The 19,732-nt window shown below is 42.4% G+C and overlaps 1 pseudogene; it reads right to left on the reverse strand.

Moving 5' to 3' along the window:
- Nucleotides 1–378: 378 nt before the first annotated feature.
- The window catches only part of LOC132344428 (eukaryotic translation initiation factor 1A, X-chromosomal-like), a 34,142-nt pseudogene continuing 14,788 nt past the window's right edge, over nt 379–19,732 (reverse strand).

Raw genomic sequence — 19,732 nt, forward strand, 5'->3', positions numbered from 1 at the left:
AGAGCTGCTCCTCCTCAGATGCAGGCCTGAAGTAGACACACAAAGTCATGGCTGTGACACTTACAGGTGTGGCCCTGCCCAGACTCTACTCAGCTTTGCCTTTGGAGCCTGCCAATTGCCCAGGACCACACTTCCTTCAGGGTCCACCAGCACCCATCCTGCGCCTTTGCCCCCACCCTCCTCCTGCTCCTGGCTCTGCACCTCTTCCTCTTCCTGAACAGCAGAACCCAAGGAACTGCAGAAAGGATACCACTTTGGCCTAGAAGCCAGGGATGCACTGGATGATGGCGCTCCTCCGATCCAAGTCACGCTTCCTCCTCTGATGGCTCTTGCACATGAACCAAACATAGGCCCTACGGTTTTTCTCATGCTCAGAGCTCAGTTCCGCTTGCAGGCGGCCAGCACCTGCAGCACATCTAGCACCAGAATCTCATTCAGGCCTCCAGGCCTTTCTTTGCCCTGCTCCTCCCAAGTCTTCTCCTTCAGCTCCTGAGAGGACCCCTGTTGCTGCTCCTCATCTGCCAAAACCTCCACTTCCTCCATGATGTCTTCCACAAGCAGCTGGAACACCCGCCTAATCCCCGCCACATCTCCGTCCACCAGGGCCCTAACATCCTCTGCTGCCTCCACTCTAAAGAGGGTGCATCTTCTCCTGGCATGACAACTGGTGGCTGCAAGGTCCCAGCTGTGCACAGCATCACAAATGCAGGCTGTGGGGCTCCATCCCCCTGAGCACCCAGGCTCACAACTAAGAAGGTCCAGGGTCCCAGGATGCTCCCACATTACTCTGATCACCTCTCACGCTCCTCTTGGCCCTGGCCATGACCCCAGGCTGTGTCTGATGTGAAAGGACGGGCCATAATAGCACCAAAGCAAGTGGTGTGAAATGGCGGCCCAGGCTGCAGTAAACCTGTGGGGCTCACTTGCTTTTTCAGTGTGGGGAGTGAGAGGCATGGTCGAGAGGCAGGGGCTGGTGTGTGTGGGGTGGCCTGAGGCTGAAGAAAGGGGTGGTGGACAGCCCAGGACAGGGTGAATGGGCCCTGGGACATCAGCCAAACAGGCAGGGCCCTAGGCTGTGAGCCACGCACAGGCTGCTGGCCCAAATCTAGGCCAATGGCTGAGAGGGTAGTGGACGGCACCCTTATGGACACACCCCTAGGACGGAGGGCATCTTCCGTGGTTCTTGGGCTCCAGCTCCACCAAGTGGCCAGATTCTGCTCCAGGGAGCTAGCAGGTTTTGCATCTGCTGCTACCCTATGTGTTGTCATTGACCTGGGTCTGGAATTTCCAACCACATGTTCCTGCTCCGCAATCCAAACAACACACTCCTGTGTCCCACAGGACCTTCAATAACTGGGAGCTCTCCCTGAGTATCCAAGGGATATGCAGGGGTGCCAAGGGGCTGGATACTTTTCTTCAAGGGACAGAGAGCCTGTTGCTGTCCAGATGCTAGGGGAGTAGGGAAAAACCCCACCGTTTGCTACAGTTGATCTCCACTGTTCGGGAACACCAGAGCCTTAGGGTACAGAGCTCACTCTGTGTCTCTGTATCTTTGCTTCTAGCATAGCCCTGTGTCGGGAAATCCTTCTGTGTGTGTAGCAGGCGCTGGTGTCTGTGTGTCTCCATCTCTCTAAGTAGTGCTGTTGCCCTTTGGCACTGTCTGGACACCAGCGCTCATACGAGAAACTTATCCTTGGCATGAAGGCAAGCCCTTCTCCTCCTGAGTGAGTTGCACTAATGGGAGATCAGACTTTATTTTAATTTAAATTTATTTATTTTAATTAGAGGCTAATTACTTTACAATATTGTATTGTTTTTGCCATACATCAACATGAATCTGCCACGAGTGTACATGATCAGACTTTTTCAGTCCACACGTTCAGAGAGTGCTTTCTCAAACTTGAAAGCCAACAGTGGGCGGTCACTGCTGAACCTCAGAAGGGGTTGGGTTACCCTCCCTCCCTCGCTGGACAGACATGAACACTGCACAGGTTGCAGCGTCGTGGCCACACTTTGCACAGAGGGAGAAATGGGGCATGCTCTGCCTGGCATGAGGAAACTCCCTGAATCTTGTTCGAACGCCTACCAGTGAGACACTAAGGACAACTCCCTGTTAAGTTCCATGAATCCCTGGTGCCCAAGACATGCAGGTCTGCCCATTTACCCTATCGAGACCCTTTCAAAATGGTTCTGTTCTCCATGTGAGAACACATACCAGCCTGCCCAGTCACCTAATCCTGTGGGGCTGGGAGCAGCAAGAGGATCAAGCTAATCCATCCATCCTATAGTCCTGACCCCCAATATATGTGTTCTTCAAAGAGTACAAAGAGTGATATTTCAAACTGAAGACTATGCAGGTAGCAGGTGCTTATGCTGCAGTGCTGGTCCATTTCTGAAACCTCAGAAAAAAGGCATGGGGTGATCATGTTCATGGCAAAGTCAGGGAAAGAAAGCCCAGCATTCGAGAAAGATAGAAAAGCCCTTGTAGTTGCATGTCCAAGGGGCTGTGGGGTCACCCACGACAGCTTCTGTCTCTTGGAATTGCAACCTGTTCTACGTCTCAGATCCTCTGCATTCTTACTGGTCACCCCCAGGCACTTTCTTCCTGCTTCTCCTTTCTGCCAGGTATCCTGGGGACACTACTATAATTCCACTTAGAAATTGCTCACTCAGTGAGATAACAGGGATTGGCACTCTGGCTCCAGTGCTTCCCTATGACCTTCATGTTTTTGCTATCCAAATTCCATCACCTGATTAGGTCAGTTTGTACACCTCATACTCACAAGCATACTGTCAGGCGCTTTTCATGCACATATACACACACATGCGTGTGTACACACTAACATCCCTGAAAGGAAACTTGCAAATATGCAGAAGTACAAACTTTCTTCTTCAGGAACATCAATTTTGGTAAGCATTAGACTTTCTTTGTCCTGGTTATTTTCTTTCACTTTCTCATCAATCATGTCAGGTTGTACTTCTAACTCTGTGACTTAGCCTCAAAGGTTACAAAACTTTGGCATTTGCTCCTGACAGGGACCGATCTGCGGAGCATAGGTCAGGGTTGGAAGTGCTCGCCCTGGACAGCTGAATGACAAGTGCCTGCGATCTGCATTCTCCCATCACCTCGGACAGCTTCACGGTACCAGTCATGCTGGCCTGATCCATTGCCTGTGCATTCTTTCAGGGGACGAGAAAACAAGGACGTCAGGGCTCAGCTGATTTGGAGAACTGCTTTCTGGGTATGCACTTATCTAGGTCATTCCTGGTCAATGTTGTGTCCCTGTTGCTAGCCTACCACCCCAACATTCTGAGAGAGGCCCCCTGTTCTTTCTACCTGTGTAGCTTTCTGTGTGCACCTGTCTACCTGTGCCTCCAAGCACTATCTCCCTTTAGCAGGAAAAGGCCAAAGAGATGCCCGAGCCTCCAAGGGCCCCAAGAGTCTGTGAGAGGCCTGGGTGTGATCCAATATGTGAAGAAGGTGCACGTATAGAGAGGGTCTCTTCCGATACAAGGCATGAAACCCGAGACCATAATGGTAAGGTGGCATTCCTACAGGTGGTCCCTTCTATTTATTCCTACCCAGACCCAGGAGTCCCCAAACAGATGATGACCTGGGAAACCTGCCCTTTCTGGGCCCACAGCTCATGCCTCCCTTGGGCAGATAGCAGCTTTTCTATCTCAAAAACACCAAGAGGGCTTGATTCCACCAAGGCCTCATTGATTTGCTAAATGCAAATACCCTCTTTCAGTGGGTTTCATTAAGCCCAGGTAGGACTCCCTATAGCCAGGCATCCCTGCTTACCTACACAGCCCATGTGCCAAAAAAGCCAGTCCAAGATGGTCAGATTGCCTACAACAAAATCAGATTGCCTGCACCTGGTGCAGATTGCCTACAACAAAATCAGAGATTGTGATCCAGAGAGACTGCCAAAATCCTCCCCAGGTGCAGACACACACCCTTGCCCCTCAGGCCCCCAAAGCCAAGGGCAAGACCCAGAGGAAAGAAGGAATTTATGTCAGGGCTTTCAGCACGAGCCATGGGGTATTTGGCAGGATTGCTATTGCCTTTCCCCTGGACCCTGAAAACCAGCAGGCCCTGAACTGCTCCCAGGGGCTTTCCTGTCTCCCACTCTCCTGACGTCCTTGGGACATGCAATAAGCTCACCATCCTTGCTTCCTCCCTGTTCCCTTCCTCATAGGCACACCCCGGCAGAGGAGCACACACCTACACCAACACCTGAACTTTCTTCACCTTTCTGCACTGCCAGGGAGACTGGAAGTGCCTGGGGGCATGCCACACTCACATCTTGTCTCTCCTAGGATGTCTGTGGTTTTGCATGGAGAGTCTACCTTAGCATGTCTCTCATTTTGTGTCACATCATGCCAGTGTGTGCTACCCTTATGCAGAGAAGGTGCTGGCTGATGGGCTGATCCTGGGAAGCACTGGCCCAGGACCTTCCCGGGTCTCCTTCTCACGTGTGTAGAACAAGTCTCCAGTACAGCAGTCAATCTGTGCCACTTTCTCCTTTGGGTCTCTGTCCTTCTCAGCAAGACCTTAGCCTCCTCACCCATCCCAGGGCCTCCTTATCCACATCCACCATTTCCACCTGCCAGCCCATGTCCCCACAGGCTGTGGGCTCCACAGGCAGTGGTTTTAAAGCTCCACCGACCCGATTTGCCCTGGGTGAATCCACAGACCATGTACCTGCTCTTCCTGGTCCAAACACATACAAGAACACGGTAGAAATAGTGAGCATATTTTTGTATTTTATCTCATTGCAGATTTTTGGAGCCAAGGTCCTGAGTTATCTCTGGCCATCCTTTCCTCATTCCCATCCTGGACAGGGTCACTGCGGAGATAGGGCGACCAACCACCCACAGACTGGGGACGCCTTGTGCCTCCTCTTCTGATTGCTTGGCATTTCCTCTCCTGTCGCCTTTATCTCTGTTTTTTCCCTGGGCTGGACACACACACACACACACACACACACACACACACACACATAAACTCAGGTGACACAAGCACACACGTGTATACACACATAGGCTTGATACGGGGACATAAATGCAAACAGGGAACACAGGTGTTTCAGGAGCTGAAGACTCCCATGTCCAGCAATGTCGGAGATGGCGTTAGTAGGCACCATGTACTTCACTTCGAGCTCTCTGTCCACCTCCTCCCTGAGAATTTCTGTATTTTCTGAAGGCAGCCTGAAGCCTCTCCCAGTGCAGCAATTGTGGTCATGGCGAAACGCTGATTGGTGGATATACAAAATCACAGAAGATCCCAAAGTCAGCACACAGGTGCACTGGGACCCTGGAGAGGATGCCCTTTCAATGATAGGCCTTCCCAGGGTAAGGTGCCCAGGCAATCTTAAAATCAGTGAGCAACAGGAGGCTGGGGGATGGCAGGACCCAAGGAAGGATGATTCTGACAAAGATACGTAATTCACCCTGCCTCTAGTAGTATCACCTAGGACTCTCGCACTGCAATCACAGCTAAATTGAGGGAGACTTGCTTCACTCATGGACACACGGAATCCCCAAGCCCCCAGTCTCAGCAGGTCATCTGCTACATGCATGACCCAGAATCTGGCTCCACAGACAGCTTGCATGTGCCTAAGAATCCCCATTTGGGAAAGGACAGTGTCCCGGCAACTACACGGCTGTCCCTACAGGGTCCACCTGCAGACCCCTTCACCACGTGTGTTTCTGTCAGTTACCACTCATGGTAGAACCTTCCTTCCTAGGGTAACATTTCACAGGATCGTCCCCCACGTCTTTGCCAATGATCTGCTGGCAGCACAAGCAAGATCAGCTCAGGGCTGACCAGGCCCCCAACCCTCCCGTAAGCATCCATGAACTCCAACATCAATCACCACCTGTATGCAGGCCCAAAGCAAACCCACCTCAGCAATCCTGTTCGATTCTGGGCAGTAGTGGCCTGACAACCAGTTGATAAAGTTAAGGCTCCTGATGTCCAGCCTGAGGCTTGTGCTCCTCATTCAAATTCCCAGAACCAGTGAACTGGAGTGGAATAACGTACCCTATAACCTGTAGAAAGACAGGGGACACAGGGGCGGATTCCTCAGGTGGATCATCCACCTTCGTACACACCTACACTCACCACCCTGGAGCCACGTTTTACTAATGATATCAAGGTAATACTCCTTAAAGATCACTGTGTTCCAGAAGTAGGGGTTGTCCCAAAAGGAAAAGATCAACGTGCAGTGGGACCTTGGATGACTCCGCACCTGCACCTGCCAGGATAGGGATGATGGTAAAGGTGCAAGCTTCTAGGTGCCTCAGCTTGCCTCCCAAGCAGGCATTAACAGCTTCCACGATGCCTCTCCAAAGTCTCACAGTGCAGGAACATGGCTAACACGGTCCTCCCACTACCCACCAGGCCCCATACCCACCCATCTTCAGTCCCCCTCACTGACCTCCAAGTAGATCTTGTAGCTAAGAAAGTCTTTATCTTGGTTGCTGATCATGACAGAAACTTGAGGGTGGTTCATAATCTGCTTTAGGTCAAGGAGCCATTCAGGCCACATGCTGGGCCAGAAGATCCAATAGCAACAGTCCTAGTCTTGGGTGGAAGAAGCACACTGGAACAGGAGTTTCCAACGATGCTGGGTACTTCCACTTACCCAGCCACCACTGATGTCCTCAGGCCCTGCTCTACCATCAGACACACTCATGGCTCCATGTTCCCTATGGTGTACTGCATCTGAGGTGGTCTGCATCCCCCAACCAGGCGCTGTTTCTCACACCTACTGTCCTCCTCCTGACTTGTGTGTGCTGGGTAGTGTCATGTCACTGCTTACCTGGTCAGGATTTGCAGTCCCCATCGCACACTGTGTCTTCAAGCAAGGGGGTGGTGTGCCTGTGTATGTATGTGTGTGTGTGTGTGTGTGTGTGTGTGTGTGTGTGTGTGTGTCTTCAACAAGAAAGCCCTGGGTCTTTGACCTGCTTCCTGTCTTCACAACGGATGGTAGGAATGTGTCTAAATTCTTCTGGCACTCAGAGCAGAAGAGAACAGCAGCCCCTTCCAGTTCCACCTTGCTTGTGGACCACTTTGTGCCTTTTCACTGCACTAGTGAGTGCAACTACAGTGTCTCTGACTGATGGGCATGGGTCTTGGGACTCCTGCTGTCTCAGTTTTTCCTGGGATCATCCACATTTACAACAATAATGGTCTCTGGTGGCTGCTCTGGTGTACTGTCTCTGGTGATTCCTGACCTAGAGGCCTCGGGTGCTGCTCTTCTCAAATGCAGGCCTGAGGGAGACCCCCAAAGTCATGGCTGTGACACTTACATTTGTGGCCCTGCCAGTCTCTTCTCAGCTGTGCTTTGGAGCCTGCCTCTCCCCCGGACCACACTTCATTCAAGGGTCTCCCACACCTTCTCTTTTCCATTGCTCTGTGGCCTCACCTGTTTTAGCAGGATCTTTAGCACAACCATCTTGAAGGTGTTTTTGCCATTCTTTAATTTGGCTATAAAGCTCACAAATTTTAACAGCACAGTAACACAATTTTTCTAATGTGCGAACTTTCTAAAGTTTGGTGAGCTCTTGGTGAGTTTCTTGGTTTCAGTCAGAAAGCCCTGCATTACTCTTAAGGCTGTAGAATCTTCTGAAACTGAAGGAAAGACTACAAATATTGCAGACTAATTTGATCATGATACATTTTTCTAAAGACTTAAACAGTTTCTTCTTCCCCGCCACCGAAAAAATTACCGCTAACTCCTGAAGATCTTCATGCTTTTATTGTGGGAATATGGTAGAAATGAGATTTCTCAGTGCCTCGTAATTTCATCAGTAAGCTTTTCTGAGGTGAAAAACACATTGGAATTAGTTTTTAAATTAATTGTCCTAGATACAGCAATCAGGGGAAAAGGAAATAAAAGGAATACAGATTGGAAACAAACGAATATTACTGTTAGAAGATGGCATGACCCTCCACACAGTGAACACTAAGGATGCCAGCAGGAAATTACTCGAGGTAATCAATGAATAGAGTACACCTGCAGAATACAAAATTAATACTCAGAAATCGCTTTCATTCTGATACACCAGCAATGAAAAATGAAAAAGAGATATTAAGGAAAGTATCCCATTCACCGTCCAACGAAGAGACTCAAATGTTTAGGAATATATTCCCCAAAGAAAAAAGCAAGGACCTGGTACAGAAAAATATAAAACCATGTTTAAAGAAATCAAAGATGGCACAAATAGATGAAGAGGTATACCATGTTCTTGGATCAGAAGAATCAATATAGTGACCATGAGTATACAACATAAGGCAATCTATTGGTACATTCATTCACCATTGATATTCTTGGATTCAACTGTGGAATCCCTATAAAAAACACCAATGGTGTTTTTCACTAAACTAGAACAAATAATTTCACAATTTGTGTGGAAACCCAAAAGACCTCCAATGAGCAAATCACTCTTGAGAAACAATGGAAACAGAGGAATCAGCCTTCCTGAGTTCATACTATACTACAAAGCTACAGTTATCAAGATAGTAAGGTACTTGGCCAAAGACAGAAATACAGATTAACGGAACAAAATAGGAAGTCCAGAGATGAAGCCACACACCCAAGGCCACCTTGTGTTTGACAGAGGGGGCATAAATATGCAACGGGGAAAAGACAACCTCTTTAACAAGCTGTTCTGGAAAAACAGGTCAACCACATAAAAAGAATGAAATGTTTTCTAATGGCACACACAAAAATAAATGCAAAATGGATTAAAGACCTAAGTGGAAGACCAGAAACTATAAAGTTCTTAGAGAAAAACATAGGCAGAACACTCTCTGACAGAAATCACAGCAAGATCTTCTCCTCTATGTCCCATCTCCCAGAGTAATGGAAATAAAAACAGAAGGAAACAACAGTGACCGATTGAAACTTATAAGCTTGTGCAGAGTGAGGGAAACTATAAGCAAGGTGAAAAGACAGCCTTCAGAACTGGAGCCAATTACAACAAATCAAACAACTGCCCAAGAGTTAATATCCCACATATACAAGCAGCTCCTGTAACTCAATACAAGAAAAACAAACAACCTGATCAAAAAGAGGGCAGAAGAACTAAATAGACATTTCTCCAGAGAAGATATACAGATGGCTAATGAACACAGGACATATGCTCAACATCACTCATTATCAGAGAGATGAAAGTCAATACCACAATGAGATGTCATCTCACAGTGGTCACAATGACCATCACCCAAAGTCTCAAACAAGAAACACTGGAGAGGGAGTGGAAGGGTAACTAGGTTACACTGTTGGTAGGAATGAAAACTGGTATAGCCACAATAAACTGTATGATTTCTTAAAAACCTGGAAATAGAACTGTCGTATGACCCAGCAATCCCACTGCTTACATACACCTCAAGGAAAGCAGAACTGAAAGAGACATGTGTACACCAACATTCATCCCACGAATAATTACAATAGCTAAGACATGGGAGCAATCTAGATATCCACTGCAGATGAATGGGTAAGAAAGTGGTGGTATATATACACGATAGACTATTACTCAGCTGTGAAAAGGAATGCATTTGAGTCCATTATAGAGAGGTGGGTGAAACAGGAGCCTGTTCTACAGAATGAAGTAAAGTCAGAAAGAGAAATACAAATATTGTGTAGCAATGCATATGTATGCAATTTGGAGAGGTGGTCACGATGATCCTACATGCAGGGTAGTAAAAGAGACAGAGATGGAAAAAACAGACTTTTGAACTCTGTGGAGAGGGCAATGGCGAGATGATTTGAGAGAATAGCATTGAAACATGTACATTATCATATGTAAACAGATAACTGGTACAAGTTCAGGGCATGATGCAGGGCACCCAAAGCCAGTGCTCTGGGACAACAAAGAACAATAGTCTGGGGAGTGAGGTGGGAGGAAGGTTCTGGATGTGGGAACACATGTGTACTGGTGACTGACTCTTGTTGATGTAAGGCAAAAAGTAACCCAATATTGTAAATTGAATATCTTCCCATTAAAATAATTTAAAAAAATGAAAAGGTTGCTTTCTGAAATTTCAGTGTTGGGGGTCCATGGTACAGCATATCTTCTGAACCTATGTAACAATGTCTGATTTGAATTAGGGCAGTGTCAAATTTTGATGCCAAGGACTGGGTTCCAATACTCTAAAGTCGTACAAAACAGAACTGCTAAGTTTCCATTAAAATATTACTTTGTACTCCCCTCCAGGGCATCTTATAGAATGTTTCAAGTGACTGGAGAGGAAACAAAATTGATCACTCACTTTTAGCACCAATTAATGTGGGATATTCAATTTTGAATAAAATTTCTAGGCCTGAAAAAATTTACCTATACAATTTCTACATGACATGCATCAAAATAATTCTTCCATGGAAGATTGCACATAAGCAACTCAAGATGAAACACTATGCCTCACAGTTACTAAACAGTGAGAATAAAATGTGTTGTCACCAGTGTGTCACTTCATTCAAGTTCTTATGTCAAAATAGTACAAACTGGCTTCTCAACAACGGAAAGTTTCACTTCCAGTCATGGGAAGTCTAGGATCAGTGTGCTGGTAGGGTTAGGGTTCTGATTTGCAAACTGCTGAGTTCTTGCTTCCTCTGCTCATGGCGAGCCCTCTGAGGTCTCCTTGATATGCGGAGAGATTTCTTTCCCAACGGTTCCTCTTTGGTGGCAGAAGGACATCCCAGAGGGCCTTCTTTCCAATACTATCATCTTCTGGGGTAAGGGCATCAGTATACAATTTTTAGAAAGATAAAAACAAACAACAACAAGAACAACAAAACAAGCATACAACAATCAGACCATGACAACTAACGAACACAATTTAAGTGTAGATTAAATCTTTGGATAAACCTGTATGTGTTTGTCCACAGAGAAATTTTTTCTCTTTGTCATGTGTGCGGATTCTGATATTTTTGGCAAAGGGTTGAAGAAAGATGTGTAAAAAGACTAAATAACCAGGAAGAAGTTTTGATTATCCATGAAGTCAACTTTTCAAGTTTTTCTTCAGCATACTAAAACTAATCCTCCATCTCAAATACATTCAGCATATAAGGGTTCAGGACCTCCACAGATGAAGCAGCACAAACCACATTGGTTACGTTTTTCTTGGATTTATTTATTTATACACTCAGTTTATAAACTTGGGAAAGAAAACTCTAGCAAAGTGAAATGAAACCATCTGAGGGTTTACTCCCCTTTTTATATTAGAGAAACTAGCTAAATGAGTATTCCATATAAATTCTCAAAAGAAATGTGTTTCAGAAATTACTTGACAAATGGTCTCTCACTACAAACGAGCATAATTGTATTGAGTTTAATGAACTAGCCCTGAACTTCATTTCATCTTACTACTGAGGATATATTCAAAGCACACTGCTAAAAAGCAAGGGTAGTATCTAAATTTGCAGGAAAATACTCACGCACAAAAATACACCAGTGACAAAGAGTAGGACCAAAATACACTGTGTGCAACACTTTCTCAAATTTTTCAGTGGCTGTTCCTTCCTTTCCCTTATCTCAGCTAAGGGATAAATTTATGAAAGTCTTAGTTTATAGAATTTAGTTATGAAATTAGATTTTCACTCAAACAACATAATTATATGATTCATCCAAATTCAGCACTATTTGGTTACAATGCATATGGATTTTGAGAATGAAATGACATACAATCTGTTTATTCTGTAAAGGATCACCTAGTTATTTTATACTTAATGGTTGTTCTACTTGAGAAATATTTAAAATGCTAAGTAAAAACACTCTCAACAAACAGATCAAAACTTTCAATGTTAAGAAAACTGAGATTTACTTAGTATACAATGTCTGCAACTTCTAATCCCATGAATTGAAAATTATGACTCCACTCTGTCTTCTGAAAGCTTCACTTTGGAAATGCCCTTCTTATGATGGTGGCAACACAAAATGAAGAAAAGAATAGATGTTAGCAAATGGTAGAAAACTATCCTGGGGCAATGTCTGTAAGAAAATAGCCCCTTTTATTAACCTCAAATGTATATTTCTGCTTTCCTTAAATTCTATCAAAAATCTCAAGAATTTTGAGTGGAATATACAGAAGGACTCTCAAACAGACTAGTTCATACTCATCTTATGATGGTGAGGCAATTTATTCAAAACATCTGTTAACTGGAGGCAAAACAGGAGAGAAATCTTTTCTCTTCTTTCTTTCTTCCCAGTGTTTTCACAGCAGATATTTTGGATTTACCCCTAAGTTCCATTATATTGAAAGAACCAAGAGTTAACATTTTCCTCAAAATAATTCAGCCTCCTTAGTTTTTAAAAGAAATATGATACTTTAAAACAATGAAAATACACTGTTGTTTATTTAAGGCACAGTGTGCTTTAAACTATATTGATACTGAAGTTTTACTCTTCTTAACAGGTGATGACCAAAATACAAACTGTAGCACGGCCCTCAGACCTCTGAGTTCAATTCAGATCTGTAAGTGATAAGAACATCTGATCTACAGAAAAATTAATTCTTTTAATAATACATAAGGGATCTTCTTTACACTACTTAGAAAATCAATCCTTTTGAACTAAAGTTAAGGACACTAACCAGATTGTTTTCTCAATTCCTGTTTTCACTGAATCTCTATGATCGCCATGAGAACATCACATGTTGTACAATTTTTTTAATGTTTTAAATTAACTTATCCATTTTAATGGGAGAAGAAAATGGTAACCCACTTTAGTATTCTTGCCTGGAGAATCCTGTGATCAGAGGAGCCTGGAGGGCTGCTGTCCATAGCGTTGTACAAAGTCAGACATGAGTGAAGCGACTTAGCATGTATGCATGCATGCACTGGAGAAGGAAATGGCAACCCACTCCGTTATTCTTGCCAGGAGTATTCCAGGCACAGAGGAGCCTGGTGGGCTGCCATCTATGGGGTCACACAGAGTCAGACACGACTGAAGTGACTTAGAAACAGCAGCAGCAGCATTCATTTTAATTGGAGTTTAGCATCTTATTTCCTCCTAAATAGAGAAGGTGGTACTCAATCAAATTCTTCTGACTCAATCTGGTCACCGGAGTGGCAGTCTAGTAAATCACTGGGATAACTGACTCTGGCAAGAACTGCAATTCTGACGTAAAACTTATAAACAAAATTTCCAAACTAACACATACTTTTTTCATTACCATTGTCTTTAGTCTTTTCCCCAACTGAACTGCTTAGTCACAGCTCCAGAAAGCTATTCTCTTTTTCTTCTAAGGATAGGCTTACCTCTATGGGGCTTGGTATTCATGTGTTCCCTTTGGTTAGATCCCTTGCTTTCAACTCCAGCTCAGTGGTGACAACCTTCAGGTCTCAAATAACGTACTATGCAACCGGTGCATTTAACATTCTTACCACAGAAAACAATTGTCTGTTGTACCTCCACAGAATTAATTTAGCCACAAGGAATCTCTGGCAAAACTGAACAAAATGTTAGAGAGAGAGGACAGCACTTTTATGAAATCTGTTGTCAGCATTACAAATGACCTATAAACTACAAAGTCATCACTAAATGGACATCTACTTAATACACACTTCATTACTGGATTCTTTCTTTGTATATAATCGCTTTATACTTTCTGATTTGCAACTGATTCATAAAACCTGTGGTCCACTATTTCAAATAAAAGTGCCTTTAAAAAAAAACAACAACAACAAAATTTAACTGACGTCTTTAAGACATTCATTTTAACATTTACATAATTCATAACTCCAAATCCATAAAAGATGATGATAAAAACTACATAAATACATACAATAAAAATGTATGTTAAATTTTTAGAGGCTCTGATAATGATAGAAAAACTGAAACAGAAAAAATTTAATGACATTTCAACAATATTTTTCTAATTTTTTTTCATTTCATAGTTCTTGTGTGCTTTAGAATGCATTACAACATCAGTAGAGTATTGGGTTTCCCTGGTGGCTCTGATCGGAAAATGTCTGCCTGCAATACAGACCCGGGTTCCATTCCTGGGTTAGGAAGATCCCCTGGAGAAAGAAATGGCAACCCATTCCAGTATGCCTGCCTGGAGAATCCTACAGACAGAGGAGCCTGGTAGGCTACAGTCCACGGGGTCGCAAAGAGTTGGACATGACTGAGCGACTTCACTTTCACTTTAGTCGAATATTATCATATGTTTAAAAATCTATAAAATATGAGAAAAAATTCTGGTAATACTTTCACCATTAAAGATACATATTCAAATTGTGACCATGCCGCCACAGGATGTGGATCATTATTTTCCAACAAGGAATTGAACTCATGAACCCTGCATTGAGACTCTTAAAACACTAGACCACCAGGATAGTGCCTTGGTTTTATTTCCTAAGTGATTTGGAAATCTGTCAATGTATAATATGGACTGGTATGAACAGGATAGATGTGACACACTGAGTAGAAGATTGTAAACTGTATAATCGTGGTGAATATGTGATTGCTCACTTCAAATTAAAATTCACTTTGAGTGTCTGAAAATGCTCTACATAAGAATGTTGGTGACTGAAAGATCTTGAAATCCATGTTCTAGGTCAGTGATCCACTTTAGACTTCCTAAAATCTGCTCCTGGAATTCTAAACTTCTGACTTAGTATTCAATCAAACACTCATTGATTCTTTTGCACGTTTGGTTTCTACAGTACATTTTTTACTACAGAAGTATCAAAAGAATAAGAAGAAGTCTGACAGGGCTTACAAGACTATAAGCCATACTGTCATTCCAATTACTTGATATGCCTGTCTAATAAGTCAAGAGACACAAATCAATAAAATGTTTACTTAAATACATCCATAATAGAAAAGTGAGGCATTTAAAACTCCTACCATCACTATTTCCTTACCAAGATAAACAACCATTTCCCACAAACTCCAAACCAAAAGTTTGTCCTAGAGTGATACCAGACAATTAATGTAACCCCTAAATCCATGAGCAACAAAACAGGCCTTCATTTTAAGGATGCTTTGGAGTACACTGAAATTCCAATACTTCAGCAAGCTGGCTTCAGTTTGCTTTTCCTCTTTTAATATACCAGCCTTGGGAGATGATATATTTTAAAACTGTCTGCTAAACTTCTTACTACTATCACTTAGACCCCCTTGCCTAATAAAGTGTCATTATGGAGTACCCAGTGTCAGACCTAATTGATTGAAAAAAAAAAAAGGATCCAAAGAATTATAAAATTTTAGAAAATTTAGAAAGGTTGCTAAGCTGGCTTATGAATATTAATAAATATTCAAATTCATGGATACATAATCCTCAATATATATTCAATTCAATGTTCAACCTTCTGAGACCAAAGACGGTGAGAGAATTGACTACTTTCATATATAAAACAGTAAAAAGCACACATACACATGGTCCAGCCTGGACTTAATGTCTTCATCCTCACCTGCAGAGTCCTTAAACTGGATTTCATCATCATCTTCAGGATCAAAGGTGTCTGTTTCATTAAGTTCAGCTAAAAAAGAGTAAGAGCATAGTCTTAAAGATATAAAATCAAGATGTTACTAGATTAATTTTCTATTTAAAGAAATAATACTGGATTAATGCTAAAACACTGAACTGTACAAGAAACTGCTTGGAATCAATCTTTGTTTCAACAGTTTTATTCCAGAAAAAATCTTCCTAACTACAAACATATCACAGAGAAAGAAACTCACAATGAAACCGCTAAAAGAAGTTCACTGGGACGACCCAGAAGGATGGTATGGGGAGGGAGGAGGGATGGTATGGGGAGGGAGGAGGGAGGAGGGTTCAGGATGCGGAACACATGAGAAATAAAGGAATAAATTATTAAAAAAAAAAAAAAGAAGTTCACTACCAAGTAAGTATTTATCTAATTCCCAGTTATCTTAGTATTTCTTAAACAGCCTATGCTGGGAGCCAGCACTGGAGATCCCACCCATGACAACGTCATGTAGGAGTGGCCTGACAGGCAAGGCGAGTCAGTACTCGAGGGGCCCCCTGGATCTGCTTAAGCATCTATCCCAAAACCAAAATCTGTCTGTTTTACTATTTTATGACTTTCACCAAGTCCTCTGACATTTACGGGAAGCTATCCTCGACCACCTTTCTCTGAAAGAAATCAACTTAGAGCTCTAGTTAATACGTCTCCAGGGTATAATAGGTGTGTTCCAATTCAAATCCCTTGGATAGCTTTCTAACTTGCCTGACAGGTTTCTGGACTTTTACAACTACACATGTGATTGTTCAGTCTCCCAACCTCAAGAGGAACGGGAAGCTTAAGATATTCTAACAATGCAGAGCTTCTTGGGGAGTTAAAATTATTAGAATAGTACTAGTAGAGGATTTCTTTGTTGAGCTAATTTTGCGGCCAAGCTTCCATATCCCTTACCCACTGTGTCCCTGGGAATATATTGATTAATATAGTTGGTATATAGAAATATAAGTAGTAGCTTTGATGTTAACAACCATAGACCCTTGAGTTAATAAATTCTTTCATTGTTATCCCCCACTGCACCTTTTGCCCTATAGGAATGCAACTGTATCTAGTGCTTTAAGGGAGTGGTGCCAAACTTTAAGAAAAATCACCTTTGGAAAAAATAAGTTTTTCTGGTTGACTAACCTTTATCAGAAGAACAATGTTAGCAGGCCTCCTGGCCGGAAGATGATGTAAATCACCTAAAGCCTTTGAATATGATAAGTTTGCAGAAAGCCTGGTTTCGATAAGGGTCAAGGACTGCTGACCTTGCATGACTTTACACCCCCTATTATCCTGTATATACAACTTAGGGTATAAAAGCTCCTTTTGGAAATAAAGCTACGGACCTTGCTCATCAGGCTTGGTCTCCCCGTGTCCTTCTTGTTTCCTTTTCTCTCCTTTTATCCTCTGTTCTTCCTTCAGGATGACTAATTGGAGTGTGGGGGCCCTTTGAGACCACTTACCTGTCCAGGCTTCTAAGACCCATTCGAGAAGGTGACTAAAGTGGGGTACCTTCAGTGATTTGAGAGGGTGCCTCTGGCCTCCATGGTCAGTGCAAGTCTGGTGTCACAGGCTTTATTGGCTTTCTGCGTAAACCAGTTAGATCAAGCCTCTTTCTCTCCCCTTTGCTATCCTTTCGCAGACGCCATTCTCCTGAGGGAATCCCTAGATCCAACAAGGGCTGGACCCCAGTAGGCCTAAATGTCATCAGAATCTTCACTCTTACTCAAAAACTCATGTGTTAGTGTGTTAGTCGCTCAGTTGTGCCCAACTCTTTGTGACTGATGGACTGCAGCCCACAAGGCTCTTCTGTCCATGAGATTTTCCAGGCAAGGACACTGGAGTGCGTTGTCATTTCCTTCTCCAGAGGATCTTCCTAACCCAGGGATCGAACCCGGATCTCCTGCACTGAAGGCAAATTCTTTACCAACTGAGCTACAAGGGAAGCTCCCCCTGCCACACACACACACACACACACAAAAACTCAACTTTATATAATAAAATGCACTGTAATAGAATAAAAAAATTGCTTTCATGTTCAAAATGTGAGTTTAGTACACTTCCTCTTTTTTGTTGCTAGAAACTTATTTTAATTGTTCCAAGCTTACTAGAGGAAGAATAAAATACTTTTGTCTCTAAGAAATAAAAGGGATTTATAAACACTGTCCACAAAGCTCTATGACGGTACTTTATATATTAATAAAAACTGAATACTCTTTTCCGGAAAATCAATACCAGTACCATAAATGTTGTCCTCAATTAGCTGAAAACAGGTATGATCTTTTAAGAATTGTTTTTAAGAGTGCAAAAGAGGCATTCCTTTAACAATTATTATGTACAAGTCTAGGACTTGTGAGCTTTTTAATTCCCCACCAAAAGAACATATATTAGGAAGAGAATCAGTTACTAAAGTTGTTAATATTCTGAAGTATTTAATACATACTTAAAGTGAATTTAAGCATCTATGCAAAAATACAGAAAAGAGAGAATTCTGAAAGGACTGTTTCACCTAAATACTAAGTAACAAATACTATGAGAAGACAGGGAAATGTACTAACTTTGATATTAAGTACCATATTCTGGAAGCTTTCCATAAGCCTTCAGACTTCTAGGTTCATCTGCACTGTACTTTAAAATTACATCAGCTTTGTTGTCCTTGGAGAAAAACAAGGAAGGATCAAAACTGGTTATGCAAAGAATAATCAGTTGTCTCATAAATTCCTTTCAAATTAAACACACTTAAGAAAAACCTCACTATTCTCTCACCTTCCTTCTGTCATCTGCACACACACACACAATCCTCATGACGAAGTTTGCATGCATGACCAAATAAGGGATAGGCTAGGAAAGTTACCTATACAATGCACTGAATCAAAGAAAGAAAAGGAAACACATGGGGGTGGCAATGTGGTCCTTGTCCACACTCTAAAACTGTAGTTCAAACTGAAAGTGGTATTACTACCCTAGAGAAACCTTTCTATAACCCATAGTTCTTAGAGTATTTACCAATTTGAATTCTCTGTGGTGCTTTAAAAAAAGATACCATATCTTCCTAAAACCTGACAGGCCTGAAGTGAAGTCTTTGTGTGTTTATGATGCAAATATGCCTGAGAATTACTGCCTTTTGGGAGTTCACTTTTCTCCATTTTAAAGAAGCTGAGTCACTGACAGAGGAAAACATTCTGAATGCTTACAATTAATCTAGAAAAGGCCTAAAGAAAGGCAACTGAAAATATCAGCCATAAAATTGCAGTGTAATACCAACCAACACTTCTAAAACTATAATGTGCACCAAAAACACATAGGTATTTTGTTAAAACTCTGAGTGTAACTCAGTAGTAAAGAGATAAGCTAATAACCTGCTCATACAATTCCATAAAGTAGTGATGTTGCTATTATTTTAAACTATGATTTGAGTACCAAGGGTTTGTAATTATCCACAACAGATTAAAAATCAGAAAAGCTATTTATGGCTATCACTTTACAGTTAGTATTTTAATCCCTTAAGGGATTAATATAATTGTGGTTACACTGCCCATCAGAGAATTTAACTGGGAATTAACTATTATTTGATCCATTTCTGGGGTTATATGTAGTTAAACTAAAGTAAATGGACATGAAAATGATACAGTTTGATGGACAGATTCTATGTTTTTAGTCATCAAATACAAAACATGGAAAGGTTATCAATGGATCTTCCAGATCACAAAACATACAAATGAAAAAAAAAATTGAGTAAAGTATCAGGATATAAAATAAACATACTTAATACACTTGTAATATTAACGTACCCATATTACCCAAAGTAATGTACAGATTCCATGTAATTCCTATAACAATTCAAGTAGCATAGTTCCCACAGACAAAGTTATATGGAACCTCAAACAACCCAAACCGCCAAAGCAATCTTGAGAGCTAACAAACACATGAAAAGATGCTGAACATCACTCATTATCAGAGAAAAACAAACCAAAACCACAATGAAGTACCATTTCACGCCAGTCAGAATGGCTGCAATCCAAAAGTCTACAAGCAATAAATGCTGGACAGGATGTGAAGAAAAGAGAATCCTCTTACGCTGTTGGTGTGAATGCAACCTAGTACAGCCACTGTGGAGAACAGTGTGGAGATTCCTTAAAAACCTGGAAATAGAACTTCCTTATGACCCAGCAATCCCACTGCTATGCATACACACCAAGGAAACCAGAAATGAAAGAGACACATGTACCCCAATGCTCATCCCAGCA

Source organism: Bos taurus, chromosome Y, assembly GCF_002263795.3.
Source record: "Bos taurus isolate L1 Dominette 01449 registration number 42190680 breed Hereford chromosome Y, ARS-UCD2.0, whole genome shotgun sequence".
Lineage (NCBI taxonomy): Eukaryota > Metazoa > Chordata > Mammalia > Artiodactyla > Bovidae > Bos > Bos taurus.